This window comes from Apteryx mantelli, chromosome 9 (genome assembly GCF_036417845.1).
Source record: "Apteryx mantelli isolate bAptMan1 chromosome 9, bAptMan1.hap1, whole genome shotgun sequence".
Classification (NCBI taxonomy): domain Eukaryota; kingdom Metazoa; phylum Chordata; class Aves; order Apterygiformes; family Apterygidae; genus Apteryx; species Apteryx mantelli.
Window position 1 is genome coordinate 27,832,558 of NC_089986.1, and position 21,572 is coordinate 27,854,129.

General features: G+C 46.5%; 1 long non-coding RNA gene across 1 annotated transcript in view; it reads left to right on the forward strand.

Moving 5' to 3' along the window:
• The first annotated feature begins 20,574 nt into the window (after positions 1 to 20,574).
• Positions 20,575 to 21,572, forward strand: part of LOC106484468 (uncharacterized) — a 33,932-nt gene continuing 32,934 nt past the window's right edge. The window contains exon 1 of the long non-coding RNA XR_001292565.2: positions 20,575 to 21,004. This is a non-coding gene — a long non-coding RNA (uncharacterized lncRNA). The remainder of the gene's footprint in view (positions 21,005 to 21,572) is intronic.

The following is a 21,572-nucleotide window of genomic DNA, read 5'->3' on the forward strand; positions in this document are numbered from 1 at the left end:
TTACCTTTAATACTGTACAGTCCTCTTAACTTTTATTTTCCAGTTATTCCAATGAACAGATCTGCAGGCAATAAATGGTGCATGTTATACCAAGTATTACAGAACAATTAGCAGAAAATCCTTTGTTTCATATTCAAAAGTACTGCTGCCGAGGGCTGCGCCGCGCTGCCGGCTGCTCCTGTGGCGCTGCTGAAGCAGCTGGGCAGCTCGGCTCGACCCGGCGACACCGTCCCGCTCCCGGGGGGAGCTAAGGCACGAAACCTCGGAAGTGATCTACCCGCATCGTGCTGCGAGGCCGCTGCACAAGCCGCCTTCCAGGCCAGCTCGCCCCGCTCGGAGGCTTTCGCTGCACCCACGCGGTGACGGGTCCTCACCGGACCGGGAGCTTCAGCCTCTCGCCCCTTCTCCTTCCTGACAGCTACGGCTGCGGAGAAAAGAGAGTCTTTCCCTGTGGTGGTGGCGCCCAAAGACACCACAACAACTGGGAGCCGCGCAACCGAGATCAAAAAGTTTATAAGAAACCGGGGTTTTATTAATCTGCCAATTTTATTTACCTTAGAATAGCAAAACTGCTTTCCAGGTATGTTTTTAGGCCATAGAGCACCTCCAGGGTGCTCCGAAAGGGCTGTTCAGGGCACCCTCTGCGGCTGGAGGATGCCAAGCAACACAGGCCATTTCCCTGCGCCCCTCGGTACGGAAGCAGCCCGCTGGGTATCAGAGAGCACCAGCCAGCTTCCCCGGGCAGAGAAAACGTTAAACAAATGTCCTCCCCAGGGCTTCGCTCACCCCCCCCCCATCGGCAGCGACCGGGTCCCTGCGGGCACGCTGCGTCCCTTCAGGAGCCGCGTCCCGCGCCACGGCGGCACCGCGCGGCCGGGTCCAGTCCAGTCCGGTCCGGTCCGGTCCGGTCTGATCCGGTTCCCGCCGCAGAGCGCGCGCGGCGCGCTGCCCCTCGGCCTCTAAAATGGCGGCGGCGGCGGCAGCGCAGCTTCGCTTCGCTTCGCTTCGCTTCGCTTCTCTGCTCTGCTCTGCGCTGCGCCAGCGAGGGCGGCCCCGGCCTCGGCTCCGCTCCGGTAAGGGCCGGCCCGGCGCCGCTTCTCTGCGGCGGCCGCTCGGCGGGCGAAGGGGGGCGCTGTGGGGAAAGGGCCGGGCCGCGAGGAGCCGCGAGGCCGTGGCCGTGGCCGTGGCCGTGGCCGTGGCCGCGGCCGCGGCCGCGAGGGGGCGGGCGGGGAAGGGCCGAGCGGGCCTCCCTGGGCGGAGGGGGCCGAGCCGCGCTGCTGCTGCTGCTGCTGCTGCTGCTGCTGCCGCCGCCGCCGCTAGCCGGGGACGTGTCCGGGCAGCGCCGCCGCTGCAGGGAGCGGGGCGGCGGGCCGGCCCCTCGCTGGGGCTGGGGTGCGCCTCTGTGGGCCGCCCGGAGCGGGCCGGGCGCCGGCACCGCTGCCCTGGCTGCAGACCGGCCGCAGGCACTTCGGGGCGCTGTTGATCTCCGCAGTACCCGACGGGAAATCTTGCTGAGCCGGCAGCTCTTCCAGGACCTCCTCTGCAGAGGAATTGCTGGAGATCCAGACTGGAGGCATCCTGAGCACCGGCGTCCTTTCCAGCTTAAAAGATTTGAGCGGCCTAGGCACGGGCACGGCTCGTTCTGCTAGCTGTCCCCGGTGCTGTGCTCAGCGTCGCTGCGTTTCTCTCCGTTGCCTTCCTTCCCCCAAAGGCACAAAGGTGCCCCCAGTTCTACCAGTCCGTGCAGGCAGAGCACTCGCCTGCACGCGTGGCCTTTCCCCACCGTCCTTAGCGCGGCTCTGCCTCTCGGCTGGTGCTGGAAGCCACCGAGCAAAGCAGGGAGGGCAGCTAGCGAGCAGGCGAAGGAGGGCTTCGTGTCTGGCGGGAAGAACTGGCGTGGGAAGGGGAAAGGAGCAGGTGGCTGCTGAAGGAGGGCTGAAAGAAGCAGGGAAGTGAGTTACTGAGGGAAGCGCTTCCTGAGGGATTTTTCTGTTGCTGGATGCTTGGTCCCACTGATGACTGTTCAGTATCCTTATGCCGGAGTCCAGACGGTTGACAGATACCCTGTTCCTATTTGGTCATTTTACACTCTCCAGCACTGTTTCCAAGGGATGTGTTGCCTCAGGTTACCTGGGAAGTGCCTTCCTTCACATCCTGCCATTACTCAGACAGTCAGCAACCCCCGGCTGCTCCATGACCCAGGCGACAGCCTGCGCTTCCTGAAAGGAGAAGCTGATCCTCACCATCCCATGGCGGAGGAGGTGGTGCTGAGCTCCTGTCAGAGCCTTGCGTTCTTTCTCTCACACGCCTTCACTCACTCTCTCACATGGACCTATTTTAACTCTTTCTTCACTTAAATCTTCCTTGCCTCTGTCTCTAGCAGGAGGAAAAGCAGAGTTAGTCTGCTTTAGCACAGTAATGCCGAAGTTTTCCACATGGACTGACTGTCTCTGGGTAGTGCAACTTCCTTTTTACCTTCGTGTGGATTCACACATGGCTGTACGTGATGCTGAGCAGGATCTTTGTCAAAGAGCAGGGACATGGATGGAGATTCTTGTGTAATCAGATATATATCTAACAGTGACCACAGGTTTCTATGGAATTTGTATAAGTGGTTGGAGTTTAGGAGAGCCCCTAGCCTTGTAGCTCATAACACTTTGTTATGGTCTACTTAAATGTCACAGTAGGAATGTAAATAAAATTGTATACAGATAAATGAAAAGTCTGGGCTTTGTGCAATGGCAAATGTCAGTGACTGATCCAAAAACATCAGTTCAGACCCACTGGGCTGCAGAAGAAACTAAAACCTGTTTGTATGTATACTCAGAAAATATATATTGTAGCCTTTAAGTGTATAGCAGTTTGAACTTTACTGTAATTATTATTTCATAAACTTCGTGTTAAAAGGACTACTCTCAATGAAATAATCATGAATTGCACAGTATTTAATAGACCCTTGTCATGTATCTGTTAAAGCGGTTAGAGGTTGCAAGTGATCAAGGCTTCACTAGTGCTCTGCGCTCTGTAATCGATCTCAGAAGTAATTAGCTTGGAAGAGAAACCGCACAGATTCTTTTATTACAAATATTATCAAAAAAACTAAAATGAATAAAATTATCTGCCCATGTTGATACCATTCAGACCATCTTCTCTCTGTAGCGTATCTGGATGCTTTGCCATGTAGTATTGTTTCTTAGGTTTTTTGGTGTTTTTTCCCCCCACATGATTTTAATTGTTTCTGGTTTTGATGATGCTGTTCTCAAAAGCTTTTTTTACTCTGCAAAGAATGCTCTCATGTCCCTGCCTGACTCTCATCCGCTTCCTGGACATGTTAGCCAGGAGGCTTGGCCCTAATAATTGAGGATATGGGATATCTCAGGCAGCGATCTTCTGCTCCTTACACAGGGAGTTGCAGACTTGTGTTGGCGTGATACCAGAACTGTTGAATCAATACCCAACCAGCAGCACAAGGAAAAAGTTGAGTAAGTGTCTTCCAGGAGCTAAGAAAGAGATGAGTGATAGCAGTGCTTCACAGATGTTTAACAAACTAGATTTCATTTATATATTTATTTTGCTCTTTCCCACAAAGAATATCATTCTGTCAGGCTATGGTTATGGAATCCAGATGTTTGACTAATAAATGAGTAATAATGATAAATAATAAACATCTAATTCATGCTGCTCTAATATGTTCTAAATGTTATTGGATTCAGATTAAAAGCTCCTTCCTTCTGTTGACTTAATCCAAATGTTATACTCAGTTGTGCAGTAAATACTGAAGAAATTCCATGTGGCCTAATCTAGTTAATTCAGCCTGGATACCTGATACTAGAATGGTAACCAGTCATCAATTTTCTGGCATAGGCAGTGACAACATATATAAATCATCTGGCTTTGTGAGAGAGTAAATAACTTCCCCATAGAGCCCTTTCTTTGGGATCCCATTATTATTGCCAGGCATTGTTTTCAGAACAACAGCTTGCAGCCAAATTAATGAATGGTCAGATGTTTTGCATAATGTAACAGCCCCCATCAATACATGCTACTACTGAACACGTTTTCTGGTGTTTCCTTAATCTGAAATATTTTGATGCTGAATGGGAACTTATAAACTGATCCTAATTAGCCACATCTTCTTGTAGGCTGTTAAACTTTACCGGCCTAATACATGGCCAGACCTTTTGCCTTCCTCGAAGTGTTAAATCGAAGCCCTGCTGCGTAGCACCGGGTTCCTGAAGCGGTTAGTGGGCGCTTTGCTCTGCGACTGCAGCGTTGGGCCTTGGCAGCTGTGAAGGTGGGGAGGGAGCGGCGCCCTGCTCTGCAGGATCGACTGAGGCTGGCAACGTTTCGTAGGTTTTGGTGAAGATTAAGCGGGGGAAAATTGCAGAGAGCTCAAAGCTATGTGATTGTCCATTTTGAGGGCAAATCTAGCCTTCTGAAGTAGTTAAAACAAGCTACATTTAGTTATTTGGCAGCAAGAGTGGAGGCAACAGCCCTATTTGAGGAGGAATCTCTTGATAAGAGCCTAGCTAACCTCATGGGACTCTGTCACTGCTGCGTTTGCGTTCATCGTGGCTTTCTGTGTCTTTGAGTACTGCTGTGAGGACGGTGCCTCTTCTCCTCCTTTGGAAAGCTTGCTGAGGGGAAGCGTGGAAGATGAAGAGTGGAGGTGGTGGCGGAGGAGCCGGCCCTGACCGACGTGGCCTAGTCTCGTGTCTAGCTGGGGAAGGAAGCGAGAGCTGTTGCTTCGTGGTCGCCCTTGGCGAGAGAGGTCTGGAGATGCTGTAAGCGGCATCCAGCCTCAGCTGCAGTCGGGCTTTGTCTGTCTCTTTGCGATACCTTAACCCTCGGGGCGGTTTTCGCCCTCTCTCCGACAGCCCGCGGGAGGCTGCCAGGCTCCGTGGGCGCGCGCTGCCGTGCCGTCGTTACGCGCGCCGCAGCCCGCGAGGCCGTGAAAGGCACCAGCGCGGCTGCCTTCTCCAGCGCAGGAGTAAAACCAAGATCGTGTTCATGAGATTCCCTACAAGGTCTGGAGAGGGTTCACCTTTCCACGTATATGTTTTTTCTTTCTGAAATATTGGTCTTTATTCAGTGTTTCATCGGCTCTCCATTGTTTTAAGAGCAAATAATGCCTTCACGCTAATCATTCATCCCAGGCGCATGCAAGAGCTGTGCATGAGGTTTTTGTCTGGAATTTATCACTTCACTTTTATTTTTAAGCAATGCTTACAGTTTTTTCAGACCATAGGCTTTGACTTTTTATATGTACATTTAAAGGCTTTTGCAAGAAAATCAGAAACTATAAATCTGCTGGGACAGTGTATTGGAAGAAACAATTATAGCAGTAAATAAAGCTTTCTGCTTGCATGCCAACTAACAGACTTTACTGTCTCCTCATCAAACGATCTGTCACTTGCTAACGGTTGCTCGTTAGGGTCTTTTTCCTTTGGGCTTATTCTTGATTTTGTGTATGTAGATATTTTAGTCATTTTGACAAGGGAAAAGAATTATATTAAATAGAAGCACTTATAATTTGTAATGTCTGTAACATCTGTTGTAGGACTAGAATTAGAAACCACATCAACATATTTTACTTTTTTGTTTTCTTTCAGTTTGGGAATCTCATTAGCTGTCTTATAGTTTTTCTGTTTGTGGGTTGATGGATTTTTTCCCTTCTCTAATAGCATCTTTGTGAAAACAAATTGCTTTGTCTTTCTTCCTCATTCTTTGTAAAGGTAGCCTGCAGGTCTTGGTTAGCCCAAAACCACACTAACTGGCAATGGAGGCAGAAGACACCTCTTCCAGCGTTCTTCTCCAGCAGCAGGGTGGGTGGTTTGAGGTGGGAAGTGATGTGTTCCTCACAACAGCCCTTGCTTATGGACTGTCACTTCTCAGGTCTTCCAGAGCTGCCTTCTCTGTGCTAGAGGTGCTCAGGTGTATTCTCCCTCCCCCCGCCCCCAAAATCTGTTTTTAAGTCATCATGGTGTTTTCCCCTTGGTCCCACTTATTTTATATATTTTTATATATATATATATATTTTTTTTTAATTAAGCGTAGAGGCTTCATAGGAAGAAATAGTAGTTTTGCCTATAAGGTACCTGATTCTTTTTGCAATTCTTATATTCACTCTTCTACTAGTTTTAATAATTCAAGCAGAAATTTCTACTGCTGAAAATCTGCTAGATGCAGAAAGTTTTGGAAAACTGGAGGATGGAGGTTGGAGAAGACAAACAGAGGAACAAGCTGATGTTCACCAAAGCATGTCATCCTTTTAAATTTAGGGTGGAACCCAAGCCTCCCTCTCTCTTGTGTTGGCAGCAAAGGCATGTCTGTAACCTCATCTCCTGATGAGAGAGGCCAGGATAAGCACGGATTTGCTTGCTAAGAGAGCTTACGTTTCCATTACATTTTCTTCACCTTGTGCAAGAAAGAGGATGCAAGAAAGGTAGCACGTTATCCAGTTATTGTTGCGAAGGATCTTCTGATTCATTAATCCTTTACTTCCTGTTCTTCTGTGCTTTCCGGGCTGTGTGGTTCTGTGTCTGGAACATGCCGACGCCTGAAGGCGACACAGTGCAGGGGAGGTTACAGTGGAGATGTGGAAGGCAGAGAAGAGCAGAAACCCAAGGGCGTCCAGGGCTGCTCTGCTCTAGGCACTCTGCCGCGCTGTCGTGGAACAGGTGACACGGAGGAGAGAAACCGGTTGTACCTGCCGTTAACTGGAAATATTCCAAAGCAAGCTGATACACAGACTGCTGGTAGAGATGGCACTGTGCTGAGCTGGAAGGTCTTCTCGGTTAACCGTCCCCCTCAGCTCGCCTTTACTCCATCTCGATCTCGCTGCCATCTTGGTTACTCCAGACGCTTCCACCTTGTCAGCCATGTCGGGTGGTTTCCATCTGAATGTGGGTAGTGAGGATAAGCCAAATTATTCTTCCTATTTTATTTCCTAAGGTGCTTTGTGTTGTTAAATGGTGTTGTGTGATGGTAAAGACCTGCAAGGTAACTTTCTTAAAATGCTGAGCTGGGGCAGGGACAGGGGTTTGTCTGTCTGTGTTAAGAGCTCGGTTGTCTCCCTTCACTGTGGAGCTTTTGTCTAAAAAAGCCCTGTGTTTCCTGGTTTTTTTTGATACATAGTTAAAGACTGCAGGTTTTCACATATCTTATTATTTCGAAATGCTTTAGCATTTGTATCCTTGTTCATAAATCATGCCCTCGCTATCCCATAAAACCACAGAACAAAATGAGACCTGCCTCAGGAAGCTATAACTTAAATCATGAGAAAGGAGAATTCATTTTACCTCACCCCTGGGCTATGGTATAATCAGTTATCTTTGCGTTAACAGCAAGGTGAGGTTAGGAGTTTCTCAGTGTTAACAGTGAGAGGACCTGCACACTTGTCTCATTAAAAATAAATAAAAGCTGGCTTTAATCACATTTGCGTTTGGTCCCTGCAAAAGTGAATGTTACTAACTTTAAAAGATTTTCCTTAACTATCTAAAGATTTTCCTTAACTATCTAAAACTATCTATGTGCCTATTTGGGCACATAAAAATACAAAATTCCTCATTAAAATTATCATTACCCTCTTTAAGTACCCAATTAGTCTATCGTGCTTTCCGGAGCTACAGAGCGGGGAATAAGCTATAATTTTTGAGGGGACAATGATTTGATGACACTGATGAAGACAACTGAACTCTCAAGCTCCATTAGAGCACATGAATCACAAGGTCTTCCTCACAAGTTAATTAGTCATCTTTCCTAATATAATGAAGTGCTGTCTTTGATTCTGGGATTGCTGCCTATTGTGAGATTTATTATTATCTCCAGATGGTCTGTTCTTTCTCCCCCAAAAAGTTTTCTCATCATATTATGAGGTGGTTTTTTTATAAGTGTATAAAATATAATCTTCTTTTCTTTGATTAAAAACTTTCCAAGGTTGTTCTCTGCTTTGCACGAGTAAAAAGTTGAAACTCCAGCTTTAAGTTTCATAGGCAGTTAGAAACTGATGGGTTCGGATTTACAGTCTGACAAGAGCCTTTATTAATATGGCCAGGGGATATTAGAGGGAACCTGACTAAATATCGGTTGCTGACTCAAAAGCAGCAGATAGCTTCTCTGAGCTGCGCTGCAGAGACCTGTCATGAAGGAGCCGTGGAGGGTTCGGGCCAAGCATCCCGCCAAGACCAGCCTGCAAGCGAGGAGCGCGGGGTTATCTCGGGGAAGGGGCCTCGGGCGATCTATCGGAGCGCCCCAAGGCGCTCTCGTGTCGGAGCCACTGCCTCCCGGCTGCGTTTCTGATGCGCTGCCCGGCGGAGGTGATGAAGGGCGTCTCTTCTCCCCGTGGTGGGGCTGCCTCTGAGACGTTTGGGGACGTCCACCTGACAAAGCCACTCTGAACTGGAGAGCTCACGGACAGTGCCTCGAGCTGCCAGGTCAGGCGCTCCGACTGTGTGGTTGGGTCGTGGGAAAATCTGGGGGAAGCCAAGATTTTTTTGGAAATTTGTGGGAGAGCTGAGCCGGAGTCATCTCCCTTTCTAGGAGATCCGCTGAGATGCAAGACATCTGTCTGTGTGGGTATCCGCTGTTCCTTCTGATGGTGTCAGTGGGGGATTATCATTATCTTGAAGGACTCTTTTTAGCTGTCGTGTATCTCGGGGAGTTGGAGTTGAACCACTTGTAGCAGCTGCTGTCTGCAGCGTAAGCCTTCTGCAAAGGCTTGCCCCCACCTCCTCGTATGGCATCCAGCTCGGTAATGCTGACCCACGTCACAGCCATAGGAACTTCTTATTTTGCATCTTCAGAGCTCTTTACAGCAGGTTAGGTCTGAGAAGTGAATGTAAGTATAGCGTAACAACTTAATGAGAGGTACGGGGGCAGGGAACGCACTTCTCGCAGTGCGGCTGGCGCCTTCTTTTTTTTTTTTTATAACCAATTTTGCAGGAATTTGTGTCTCTTTGCTTTTGGAAGCATGACGAAAAGGTAGTTGAAATCATTTACCTAAATTAGAACAGACCTTTTTTTTCAGACCCTTAGGCTGCAGAGGATTGCTTAAACCCTGAAGATGCAAAACTTACATGGATATTGAAGAAAGCTTCACCCTCTCCCCCCTTTAGGTTCTTTTGAAAACTTGGGAGAGGAAATACTGGAGATAGCTCAGTAAGACTATTACCAAAATCCAGCTATCATCTGCTTTATAAGCAATTTGGTATAATTTTAGTAAGCTGTTAAAAAGAAACTTATTGTGCACAAGCTCTAAAAATGTGCCCCTTGATTGATTCCCCCCCCCCCCAAGATAGAAGAAGGCATAGGTGACTTTAAGGAGGGAGAGGGTGGGATGCGATAGAGGATAGTTTGGGGGAAGTAAAGTTGTGCTCGGTCCTGAGGTTTAGAGCAAGAAGTTTAAATGTGGTACGGTGCAGGAGCAGAAGACAGTTGAGAAAGGGAAGGGAGGAGAAGTGATCTGGGTAGGGAGCGTGAGGAAGTTGTTGGCGGCCGTTCTCCGCATGGGTCGGAGAGGGCAGCCTGGAGAGGGGGAGGCTGTAACAGTCAAGCTGGGAAGCGCTGGGTGCCTGAGCAGCAGGAGTTTCCGTTGTGAAGCTGCAGAAAAATAGATTCCTTCCACAGTTTTTCAAGAATAAAAGTCCATGTTCGCCCCTCCAGTATTCTGCCGACACAGTTTCAGTGGTCATGTTTGCTTGTGGCTACCATGGGAAGGCATGGGGAACCGGAAGCGTGGAGCTTTTGAGCTGCAGATGAAGAAGTGACAGAGAGGATATGGATCTCTTCTTCTCTATGCCTGTTCTCTCTGAGAAGTGCAGAGCTTTTGCAAGTATTTCAAGTTGCTTATCGAAGTGGTGCTTCTTACAAATGAAACCCATCTTGCTTCCTCCAGAGTTTAGGTTTCATTGCCTTCAGCCCAGACTCCCTGTTCCTCTTAGCTACGGTAAATGTTGGGGTAATTATGAGATTTGGCACAACAGTGCAGTATTGAAGGAACTGCCGGTGAAGATTGATTGTCATGGACAAATCCCATACAGAAGTCAGGAGAAGGAGTAAATTTTCTGGAAGGTAAACGGTGCCTGCAATCCGTGAGAGGGGAAGGGAGCCCGGGTTTAAGTAAGCATCAGGCACAGTTACCGCTCTCAAGGGCTGCAGTTCAGCAGGGACTGCTCCTTCCCTGCTCTGCAGGCAGCAGAAGCCGTCTTGTCTCCTTGCCTCTCCCCGTGCCGCTGGTCTCAAATACACCTGCTGCGTTTGTGTCTCGTCGGTGACGTGGTAACAAGAACAATTACTCCTGCGGTCTTACGGGTTCTGTGGAACTCTGGAATATATTTCTGAGCACGTTCCCACTTGCTTTGCACAAGGCTGTACTTCTGCTGAAGTCTTGCAAAGGTAACCAGTAATTCGGGACTTTTCCTTCAGAGCTTAAAAGAAGTATCAATATCCTGTTAGTTGTTGCCAGACTTCGAAACACAGAGCCTTGTGTTCAGTCCTCCAAGTATTTTGCCCAGTTGAGTCATAACTAAGTATACTAAAAGAGGAAAAGGGAGCTGACAAATTACTCATGCTTCCCTGTTTAGAACTGTGTTGGTGATTCAGAGCTCCGAGGAATAATCTCCTTACCAGATCAGGAAGCTTCCCACAGTAATGATAGGAATGAATTTGACTGCTCATGAGGTGAAGCTGGAGGTATTTTCATGTTAAGCTGTGCTTTGTGAGGTCAGTGAGATGTGATGGACTTTGATGCAGGACTTTGACTTTTTCCACAAAATCTTCCAGAAATCAGCATGGTATTATAGAAGACCAGGCCAGCTTTTATCTTTGCCTCCTGTTACAAAGGACAGGAATGAGGATTTAAAAGAAAAGAAAAAGGGGTTTGGTGTGTAATGAATATGCCATGTTTTTGAACTTTGAAGGGGCTCGGTACAGGTGTAAGAACCTTCCCCAGCGTGACATCTCATACATAAAGATGCTGAGGTCCTGACAGGGCTGCCACAGGGAGTCACGCACACTTAGCTGCTGGATGTTTGCATGCATGACTTCCCTGTTGCCCTTCGCTCTTATCGGGAGAAAAACAACTCTGCTCTGAAAAGGGAAGGGGAGGGGAGGAGAAAGAAAAGAAAATTAAAAAGTAGATTGAGTAGCTAACTGGTTTAGAAGCCCGTCTGCCCATCCACGAGCTGCTGAGCAATTGGTACGCGGTCCTGAGGTATTCAAGCGTGCAGAGCCACGTGAGCCTGGCCCATCAGTAAGGGAAGAAGGTGCAAGTGCAGCTCTGAAAATGAGGTCCTAAATCCATGGATATATTTAAAGTGTCTGAAAACCTTTGTCAGTGTAGTGTGAAACCTGCATATAGAGCAAATTACCTGGCATACAGCCCAAGTAAACCCTTTCTGTCATGCTCTGTTTGGTGAGATACAGTTCAGCCTTGGGTCAGAGTTAGATACTGTGTACGGTACATCCCAGAACTGGGTTGTCTGACTTCTTGTTTTCGTTGTAGCTTTGCTGGAAAAGTTACTGTCTCTGTGCACAACACAATGAACGTTATGTCAGGTCTTGTACTGGACTATGCTTCAGGAAGGCCTGAGTGCCTCTTCTCATTCATTTATTTTTGGGTTCTGCTCTCCTAAATAGGCTGAGACAAGCGTGCGTATTTCTCGGAAACTAACGTTCTGATCCAAAAGCCATTTAAATTGTCAGGAATGATCTCACTCTCTGCAGAAACTGCTCCTCCGTAACTCAAGGAGGGAACGAAACAGTTTACAAATGCGATCTCCTAGACTCGCAAGAGGCAGCTGTCAGATTATCAGACCACGGGAGGGTGCGGATCTCCTGGCCTTTTCGTATTTCAGAAGAGGCCTAAAGCACCTTATCTTCTTCTCACCTCTGTCCCTGGAGCCAAATCCCGTGCCATGCTGTTGAGATTGTAGCACTTGCAAGAAAATAAGTTTGAGCAAGAAAATAGGTGAAAGGGACTAAAGAACCTGTCTTGTGTGGGTGGGAAGGGGCCGGTGTTAGCGAAGCTTCTCTCAACTTGAGTGCCTGGGGTTTTCTCTGATACCCCAGATCTCCTGACTTTTCTCCTTGTTGGTGTTAATGGCTGTAGGAGTCTGATCAAACGTGTGTGGCCTCAGACTTACTGCAGTAGGTTTAAAGAAGAGGTAATATCATGTCAGTATTATGGAGACAAGCTAGAGCTGTATCACGGTGTTCAGGGAATTTATTGTGCTGTTAGCGTCTTTTCTTTGGATACTCCTTACTGCTTGCAGATATAAATGAAAGCAAGGCCACAACTTGGATATTGCCTTTTCTATGGAAAAGGTATAGAGCAGTAGTATTCAATTTTGTTTTTTGCAGGCTAGTAATTCTTTTCTTCCCAGAGAGCCATGTACAACTATACAGTGTACTTAACTGCGCAAGTAATAGACTCGTGTTTTGTTGGTTAAATTTGTGAACCTAAAACTCTATGGGTTTCGCTAATGCCGCAGTCTGTCAGAACAGAATAACCGGAGTGGGTTATTTCGATTTCAGTACAGCTGTTCATGTGTTGGTACATGCTGAGTGGCTTTGCCATGTGTGAGCCACAGCATGCAACTCCGTGCAGGACTGACCTTTATGTAATTTGTACCTTTTTATGCCAGAAGCTGCTTATCCGCTAGAGTAGCAATCCCACACATGGCCAATTTAAACGTTATGGCCTTCGTGGGTGGTGGGGTTTTTTTGTTTTTTTTTTTAAGGAGCTCACTGTCTGCTCGGAGCTGTAGGTGTCATGACACCTTAGGTGTAATGTTTTCACCAGAGGCTGTGGCTGGCTTAGCTGTTTTCAGATTGAGCTATGCCCCCTGCCCCGTGCTGTTTGCCAAGGGAGCGGAGGCCGGAGCTAGTATCCCTGCAAGTTAGTGCTTTGTGTGGAGCTTCCCAGCCTGCTTCTGCCTTCACGGATTGATTCTGGCTTTGCCCAAAGTGTTTTATGTGAGTGTCTTCGTGCCGGCTGAACTGCAGAAAAAATAAAGGCAAGACGGGAGTGTTTTCAGCTAGAACAGCTGTTAGCGAGGCGTCCCTCTGCCCGCAGTGCGAGATGCGGCCTGACGGAGGTAACCCCGGCTTTTTGTCCGCTGTGATGCATCTGAACACACGCTCCATTTATTGTAGGCAGACCGTATATGTGCCCTGTACTAATAACATACCTACGTGGGCTGGTACTACCGGATGACATACCTCAGTATCTTAGAGAGCGCTGATGAGCGAAAGGGAGAATCGTTAGTCTCTGGCTTCTGCGCGTTCAGCTCTGTGCGATGAAATCCTTTCCTGCGCAGGGCCTCTGCGCTATGCAGGCTTCAAGTAAGACCTGATGACACAGGTTTTACTAGTATCTTCACTGGGGGAACAGAAACTCATTTGGGACAAAAATCATCTTTCCGCTTGCCACCTGATGAGCTGTGAAAGTTCTGCTTCAGCTGAGTGGTGTGAAATCGTTATCTTGAAACTCCTGATTAGGCTGTGCTCTATTTTTCATTACAGGCTCTTTGATAACAGAGAAAATGGCCACCTTTTCTGGATCCGCTCTCACAAAATGCTTGGAAGCTCGTGCCTGTTGATGGAGTGTTCCTTGCCTTGCAGGTAAGAGACATTTAGCTCGGTCACAAGTTGATTCTCTGAACTTTAGTCAATGGCAGGACCCTGGATTTCTGTTGGGTTGCTTTCCTTTGCTTTTTAACAGTCTAAATACTGGTTCTGCACACTCATGCAGCCTTGTCATAATTCTTAAGTTCAAAACTTGCTGACAGTCTTGTGCTTGATCTTATCATTTGCTCCTCTCCTCATTAATTAACTCACAACTCAGTGGCAATTAGCTTAGGAGTCTTTCTCTCTGCATTTCATAGCAGGGAGCTGATGCGGTTGTGGAATGTGATTATTCTTTGCTGTAGTGTATTCAAAGGTGTTCAGATAATAGGTAGGGATTGCTCAGTTAATACTTGGAATACAAATATATTACACAGCACTGGAAGAATATGTAGGGAATTTTTCTGGACTGCTTTTTTACAGCTTTAATGGAACTAACAGTTGTTAAAGCAGTAACTTGGCTCAGGCATCAAGAGCTTCATTTGTATTCTCAATAACACTCACTTCATTTAAATTCTTCCTTTTACTTAAAAGGTTTGCTTTTACATTACACCTAATTTTGTGTAACTTTCAGCAGCTGTGGAAAATAACAGTTCAGTCCCATCCCACTTCCTCCTTTTCCCCCCTTCCGTTACAAATTTTTTTTATTCATGTGCTCCTACTGCTTTTCCTTCTGTCGTATCTAGCGATGATGTGGCCATAGAATCGGCCTGTTCAGAAATTGGCCTGATGGAAAAGGAACCCACCAAAAAACCACTTCTCTTCACCACATCAGCTTGTTGAACCTATTTGCTTTCCAGGTGTGCAGCTAATCCTGAGGCAGGGGAAGGGGGAGAACATAGGGCTGAAGGAAAGGGGCTGGGACCAGCCCTTTCCGGGGCCACACTTGAGCGAGGTGCGAGGTTGGACCGTGCCTGCATGGCCGCATCCTGCAGTCCACTTGCAATGAGACCTTCAGAAGGGATTCATCTGTAACTTTGTTAAAGATAATAAAAAACATTGGTATACTGCTAGGTTGGTGGGATATTTTAAATCCAAATTTCATTTCCTGGAGCTAGGATGCCTCTATTTTCTGTTCTTATTCTATACTTAACCTTTTGACTCTGGGCATATGAAGTATGGTCACATGATGTTGCTTTTATATGAATGAATATAGTATTCTGCATATTGGATTATATTTTCTCCTGTACAAATGCTGCAGGAATTCTGAGCTGGTCAAGAGGTAACTGCGTGCTGTTAAGGGTCACTTTCCTCTTGGGGAAAAAAAGCCTCCTGGGATTTTTTTTTTTTTTTTTCCCCTCCTCCCAACCCTGAAGCTTCACAACGAAGCTGGCTGGTATTGTGTGATTCCAGATGGGAACAAGCCTTTAGATAGATGGCACTTCTTGCCTTCCCAAGAAGCTCTTTAATACTGTCATGAAACTCCATCTCAAGTGCTGGAGAATAACGGGAATTGGTGGGTTGTGGCATTTGTGTGGCTGTTTCCCTTCCCCCTCCCCCCTTTTTTTAATACACTCGAACAGTTGCCAGTGGTCACACAAGTTGTGGCTTCAGAAGACTGATAGAATGACGGAGAACATATTCTGTATGGTGCTATTGAACTGAGAGTCTGGTCTCACGTCACAGCTCATGGCAGTTGTCTGAATCTAAATTGACAATTGACTGCCTTTTGTGTTAGATTTTTCTCCAGAAATAACTTTATTTTTACAGGTCTGAACTACTCTATGTATACAAGCCTTAGCTTCCATTTAGAAAATGCCTCCACTGTAATAAATTTATAAATACTCACCACGCCGTACAGACAGACAAAATTCAGTTGGTATGACTGTGAATACATTATTCATTGCTGTGCATTATTAGTAACCTTGTAATTCACCAGTGACAGCAAATCAGAGCAAAAAGGGAATCAAAAAGGACATACACAGTTGAAATAAATAATGTATCTGCTCTCAGGTCATCGGGATATCATTTAAACAATAGTGGGAGTTTTTTGTCCCCTTTTTATTTCCTTCCTGTTCAGTACTGCTTGTTTTTATTTGGTCACTTTGCCTCCTGCCACGTGCTTGGTATATTGTTTTCTAATTAGATGATGAATTAATTCTTTCCTTTCTGGTTCTGTTCTGGATTTCTATTATCAGAGTGGCATGGCTACTGATTTTAGTAAGACTTTACTTAGTTATTTGTAGTTCTCCTGTAACATGTAAACTGAGACCATGCCGAGCGCTTGTTTTGGTGCAAGTCTTACATTCTGAAATCTTGGTGGAGAAAGTATAAGAAAGTTAATTTGTGAAACCTTCCTCCTCCTCTCCATGTGCCTGCCAGGGTATGTGCTAGTGCGTTGGGTAAATGATGTCTTGAAAAAACTTCGAATTGTAGAGCCTTGTTGTGTTTCGGGTATATGACTCCTTCCCCCCCCCCCCCCTTCTGGGGAGCTATTGATCCAAACAAAAGGGAGTTCGGACCGAGTTTGAATGTAGTGGTTATGCTGGGATTGGAATAAAAGCTCCAGCTCAGATTCATCTCCGTATTGTGCTAGAAGATGGTGAAAGCATTGTAAGAAAAGTGCTTATTTTTAGGAGTTGGCTTTCTGTGGCTGCCTTAGGGTGCAGTGACTGTTTCTTGCTCTTTAATTTTTGCGGAAACTTCTGTCCCCTTTTAAGGGAGAAATGGGTGCTCATAATTGCTACATTAATTAACAGTCCTGGGTGCCGCTCCCCAAATGCCTGTAGATTCACAGCCGCAGTTTAGGAGCTCAGTTAGTTGGATCCGTCAGTCAGCAGTGCTCTATGCAGGTACGTGCGCATGCAGTAATTTTTCTGGCTCTGCAGCCATATTTTGTCTCCTGTTGCTTCCTTGGTACTGCAGACTTCTGCATCCTCTGGGACTCGATGCTTCCGACAGGGAAATGGGGAGGCATGCGTACTTGTCCCCTCTACTGCTTACAGGATGCTGTTTAGAGACTGTTCCTCCCAAATGGCAGGAGGGCGACTTCTCTGGCACCATACCTGCCGTCCTGGGATCGGGCCCCTCTTCCCTCCCTGGGATAGGGCTGGATGAAGGTGGGAAGTGTGCGCAAGTTGGGCTCGTTCGTTCTGTGCCGCGCATGGTAAGGTGAGGTGCGCGTGTCAGTCCATTGAGTGTGTTAGAGGTGGGTGCAGAAGAGCTAGAGCCCGGACATCTGTGCAGTCAGCAGAGAGATCTTATACGTAAAGTTTCTTATATTTTTAATCTGTTGTTGATGGTTTAGGTAAGTATTCTAAGCAGTCACTTCACGTCTTCAAATTTTGGGCCATTTGCTAGCTGGAGACGTATTTTTAGGAGCATCTCTGTATAGCATATGCATTGGCCAGTGTTTTGGTTAATGTGCCATGCAGCTACTGACTTGTAAGAGCAGCTTCTGTCTAGTCTTCTGCTGCATGGGCATTAAGCTTTACAGCCTTAAATGAATGAATGAACAGGTTAGATGGCTTTTAAGTGGTTGCAAGGTCAGGCCCTTCACTTCACCGCTTCAAAGTCTCAATGTAAGAAGCTTTCTAGTATCTCCTTCCTTGACACCTGCATCCCTAAAATACCTGTGCTTTGCTGAAAAGGGCTCTAAAAATCAATTCCAAATGTTAAATATTCAGCTTATGCTTGATGGGACTGAAGCTGTTTTCAAATCACTTTTCTGCTCTTAGAATGCAGTTCTTGTTTTGATCAGCAACACTAAGTGATCAGGGACATTTATTCCGCAGATAAGAGCTGGCAGTAGGTTTCTCGTGCCTCAGCTCTCCGGCAGAGGGAAAGCAGGCAAGGCAAGAACTTTGAAGATCAGGAAGAGACAGGTTGCATTTTAAGCTTGAATGTTTCGCTCTTCCTTAATTCCCTTTGTCTGTGGCATTTTGTTCCCCAGTGAGTTCATCCAAGGAAATAAGCAGAAGGGTACTTGGAAGCACAGAGGAAAGATTTGCTTCAAAGTGTAGAAGGAGCATCGCTTTAGCTCTCATGCAGCACCTGGCTAGCATGTACTTTAATGGCGGAGCTCAGTCACTCCATGTTTTGTTTGCTTTACAAAAAAAAATAGGCACGCGCAACACGCTGCGTTTCTGATGCTGGCAAACCCCTTAAAAGAAAGCAAATCGTTCAGTTATATCAGTGAACAGAATGAAAGCCTTCTAAATACACCTTTGACTTACGCGTCTGACACGAGCCTTTAAGTGTTAATGTTACCCACGCAATAGAGAGCGTTTCTCCAAGTGGGATGCAAGATGACAGCTGCTCTTGGGAGTCCGACCTTCGTGTCAGAGGCGGCGCGGGTTCTGCCCTGAAGTCCCAGTTCTCTGCCACGGTGGGAGGTAGGCAGAAGATTCTTGAGTTCTGCTGGAGTTTCTGGTTTGCTTTCTACAATGGCTTTTTGCCCACTCTCACCAAAGAGCTTGTAATAGTCATGATCAGGAACACAGGAGTGGACTGGATAAACCTCTAGTTCGATCTGGTGTAAAGACTTTTGCGTTGCCAGCCTGTATTTCCCAGAACCAACCCCTTTTTGTAAAGGAGAGATCCCTGTCCTAGTGTAGTACTAAAGGGGATGATAACCTTTGTTTAAATGAATTAATTAGCTCTGGATTTGCACAAGAAAGTTGATAGTAAGTGAAATGGAAGAGGTTCCGCAGGGATTATTAATAATAAAATAAATGAAAACTGAAGTGAATCACTTTGGCTGCACCTTTCCCCTGGAAGCAGTGAGACCGTTCAGTGAAGCCCAATATAGCTACCTTGAAAAGCCCCTATAACTTAATAGCAGCGAGTCTAGCAAACGTATCAGTGTTCCCAGAGATGGTATTCGTTGCATGCCTCAACACGCATGCGACCCAGCCAGTGCGGCTGCAGGGCACGAGAGTGTGTTCCTCCTCTTTGCGGCTGGTTTGGGTGAAGCTTGCCGAGCTCCAGTTTTCTGTCTTTGGACTTTGGCTTTTTTTAACTGAATGCCACAGTCAACCACATGGGACAAATATTTTCCAATTTAAAAGATGCTGGGAATTGCAGGGAAGGGGTCAGCAGGCACATGCGTGGGGGGGGGGGTTGTGGGGGGGGGGTTGTTTTTTAAAGCAGTGCAAGTGCTCCATCTACAGGCCCAGAAATTTGCTGAGAAGATCATTGTTTGGTGTAGTCAGCATGCTTTTCTTTGGTTATGTTAGTAAAAGGACAACGTGGCTACCTCAAGCAGTCCACTGGTGTGATTCTGAGCAAGCAGTTTCCAACAAAAAAATCACGTCATCTACCATAAGTTTGGGGTTGTGAATTCAGAGGTCCCACAGAACTCTCACAAATTAAAATCTGGCCCCGTTTGGAGACATCCACGTGGGAAACTGGGGGATAAGCACTGAGGCTGATAATAAGTAGGTAGCTTTTTTGGAAGAAGCTTGGTTTATTTGTTGCGGTAAGTTAAGTCTGAGAAAAGGTAAAGTTGTTGCATGTCACTTCTGAGGATTTTTTGAAAGACTCAAGTTGAAAGGCTTCTGAAAACAAAACAGTCTGTTCTTAATCTGGACAGATGAGCAGCAGTGAAGAGTTTTCCCGTGTGACCTTGCCAGCAGGCCCCGCTCCGTGTCAGGGACACGGCTGGGGGTAGGAGCATAGCTCGCTCAGCCTCCCTGTTACCTGCGGCAGACACAGCCTCGTGTACCCAGGAGAGAGAAACGCAATCTTGAATGGATCTTAAATACAGTTGGATTTAAGGACAAAAAGAAATATATCGGGAAAAAGTCTTAACTGTCATTTAGCTTTGTTATTAGGTGAAGATGGTAAAATTATTTAGAAAGCAAGCTCCTCACGAGGTGCATGTTCCCCGTGTAGGAAGAATGAGGATGGTTCCTCCAGCAGTAGTGCCCAGATACCTTCGTCAATCGGAGGCAACATGTGTTAAGCAGCTGATATTTTAAGTTTTTTTTTCTTAAGGGGAAACTCAATAACTGGTATCTAAGAAGAGTCTAAAGAGATGGCTAGGGAAATCACTGACCCGGTGATGCTAGTTTTTAACAAACTGTGGAAGGCAAGGCAGGTGTTCCAAAAAAGCGTAGCAAAGGGTTATTTGCCCAGACATCTGTCTGAAACAAAACAGAGGGGAAGCTCACGGGACATTAGGGCTGTCTTGAGAACAGAAATGACTCTCGAGAGTTTTATGGAACATAGCTCTTGCCAAACAAGTATGACTTTGTCTGAGGAATTAGAGGTTTGGTTTTTACTAACAGCATTAACTACATACATAAATGCTTCACAAAAGCCTGCCTTCTTGCCCCAAAATAATGTTGCTGTATAATATCTCTCTAGATCATGCATTAAAAGGATTAAGAACCAGCTAACAAAGTTTGGTAGTAACAATTAGTGGGAATCCCTGTCGAATAGGTGTTTGAGATTCTTCTCCTCTTCCTGTAGGAGCTCTGCGGTGATCTGTGCTATTTAGTGATTTCATAAAGGTCTGGAAGTAATTGTGGTGACAGCTGTTTAGAGGCAGTGAATCGTACACAGCTATGCACATTGCTTGGGGCCTCTCTCCCCCTCTCTCTCTTTTTTTTTTTTTTTTAAGGCAGTAAAGCAAGTAAGGCAAATTTGAAATTACACATTTAGGAATAAGATACACGAGCCCTTCCTATTCCTACAAATAGGGGTCTGTATTCTTGAGGTAAAAAAGAATTTAGTGATTCTAGTAGACAATTCAAAAGAAATTCTCAGTGTGATGGCCAGAAGGCCTCTGGTGATGCTTGAATGTATAAAAGGCAAATATTCAGTAGAATGTGTGGATGTACAAAAATACAGGCAAACATTTCCTCCTTATGCAGTCTTGGTGAAAATGATTCTGGAATTCTTGGAATAACATATCCAGTTTCAGTGCCAAGATTTTCTTTTCTACTTTTTGTTGTATTTTGTTATAAAAGAAAATATCAAGAAAGCAGTTTAAAGGCTGAAGGAAATACTGTAAGGACTTCCAGAGCTCGAACTGTCTTTGTTATAATAAACAAACATGTATGGGCAGAGAAAATGTTGGAGGCTAAAAGACTAAGCTCTTGGACCAGCTCCTTTCAGCAGAGAAAAGCAGGTGTAGCAAGTATGAATGGCAGAAGCTTTGACCACAAGAGGTATATGGCTTCAGTGTTGGGACTTGATATCGCGTCAGGAAAAGCAGCGGGTTCTCCATTTTTGTAGTACCTTTGAGGAGGGAGCCAAGAGGGCGGGCTGGGTGCGCAGAAGTGACTGTGCTCAGCAGAGGAGGAATGGCGAGAGATACCCTGGCCTCCGGCAAGCGGAAGGTGAAGTCACGAGCTCGGGAACAGCGGTAACATGGTGCATGACACGCGAGAAAACCTGCCGGGAGAGCAGGCGGCTGGCAGTCTAGCTGGAGGTGGGTATGTGCCTCGATCCTTCCCCTCCCGTCTCTAGGCGTTGGGAAAGGTCAGTCATGAGGATTTTTGCTATCAAACCAGTGTAGTCAGAGGATGCCTAAGCGTGGTAGCCAGGGTGCTTCCCGTGTGCTTGCGGGCTCAGCAGCTCCTCAGCAAATCAGTGCACGTCAGTCAGGGCGCTGTGGCCAGGTGGGTCCTGCATTTCCAGGCTGGTTTGTTCTCAGGTGCAGTAACAGCTTCAGTGAAAGAAGCAGGAAGCTCGCTTGCTTATTTTCTGTTTTCTGGGCTGCCTAGAAGCAGAAGGGGAGCCTGCTGTGCCATAATCAAGTATATTTGAGTTCTTTATTCCAGATATTCACACAGAAGAAACACTGTTTTCATTCCTCATCAACCCCCAAGTTGGCTAATAAGGAACAAATTCAGAGTGTTCCAGGCACAAGGCAATATGTCTGAGCAATGATCTTAATAAAGTCCAGTGAGCAATAAACCCCGGTAGTCAGAAGTGATTTTCCTGGAGTGTCCCGACTGACGAATGCCGTTCAGTTATTTGGATTCCAGTGAGCAGCT